The sequence below is a fragment of the Sinocyclocheilus grahami genome, unplaced genomic scaffold, assembly GCF_001515645.1.
Source record: "Sinocyclocheilus grahami isolate Dianchi unplaced genomic scaffold, SAMN03320097.WGS_v1.1 scaffold9921.1, whole genome shotgun sequence".
Classification (NCBI taxonomy): Eukaryota; Metazoa; Chordata; class Actinopteri; order Cypriniformes; family Cyprinidae; genus Sinocyclocheilus; species Sinocyclocheilus grahami.
Genome location: NW_015512931.1, coordinates 6854 through 7857, shown reverse-complemented (window position 1 = coordinate 7857; position 1004 = coordinate 6854). Strand labels below are relative to the sequence as shown.

Below are 1004 nucleotides of genomic sequence, written 5' to 3'. Positions count from 1 at the left end.
GTGTGTGTGTAACTGAACTATAAACATTATTTTATATAATTTACTTTATGAACCTTTTTTTATTGCATCACAGGAAAGCCATGAAACAGGGCTTGAAACGGTCATCTCAAAGGTTGCCATTTTCAAGTAAGTACATTTCACTAAAGGTAGTTGTTTATACAAGTTATTACACAGTTGTTGCACTCACATGCAATGCTAAATGTACTCTAAAATCTTTATTAAATGTGGTTTAGGAAACCAGGCGTGTCAGGCCATGGCTTGTATGAACTGAAGAAGGAATGTCTGAAAGAGTTTAACCCCTTCTTCTATCATTATTCCAGACCACAGCATAGTAAGGTTTGTGATGCACCCATTATCTCACTCATTATCTCATCCTCATTAAAATACAGATTAGTCTTTAAACGGAAGGAAATGTTTATTGTTCATATTAGGCAGAAGAGGCTCAGAAGAAGAGGAGAACCCAAGAGAGCAGTGATAAAGGTATGCTGATCTGTACTGATGTTAAATGCATTATATAAGTCTCTTTGGAATATGAGTCGCTGCACATCTCAGATGATAAAAAATACTTCTGGAAACTATGGTAAATGCTAAACAAAAACGCATCGATGTGTATAAAATAATTTGTTGCAATTATATGAAAATAATGTTTTATAGCTTTTACAATTGTGGATTTTTTTCACTGTAATGTTGTATTAATCAATTAAAAGCCAGGGCTAGAACTGACTGTTTTATGAATTTTAAATACGAATTTTTGACCAAAAATGTCACTAGTAGATGATATTAATGCACAGGGTATGATATGTTATGTCACTCTATTTTAGCCCTCCGTCCCCCAGTGCCTCCTCCCTTCTGTCCGGCATTCTCAAACATAGTGTATCTGCTCTGCTGTGACATCTTCATCCATATTCTGAAGAGAATCTTCCAGAAAGCAGCGGAGGACCGTTCCAACCGATGGACTGAACCCATGATCCAGAGGGTATGGCTCTTACTGTCCTGCCTACACC

The 1004-nt window shown here is 36.7% G+C and overlaps 1 long non-coding RNA gene across 1 annotated transcript; it reads left to right on the top strand.

Moving 5' to 3' along the window:
• Positions 1–63: 63 nt before the first annotated feature.
• LOC107578367 (uncharacterized) lies at positions 64–971 on the top strand. The gene is made up of 4 exons (XR_001608336.1): positions 64–126; positions 234–336; positions 432–480; positions 822–971. It is a non-coding gene; the product is annotated as an uncharacterized lncRNA (long non-coding RNA).
• The last annotated feature ends 33 nt before the right edge of the window (positions 972–1004 follow it).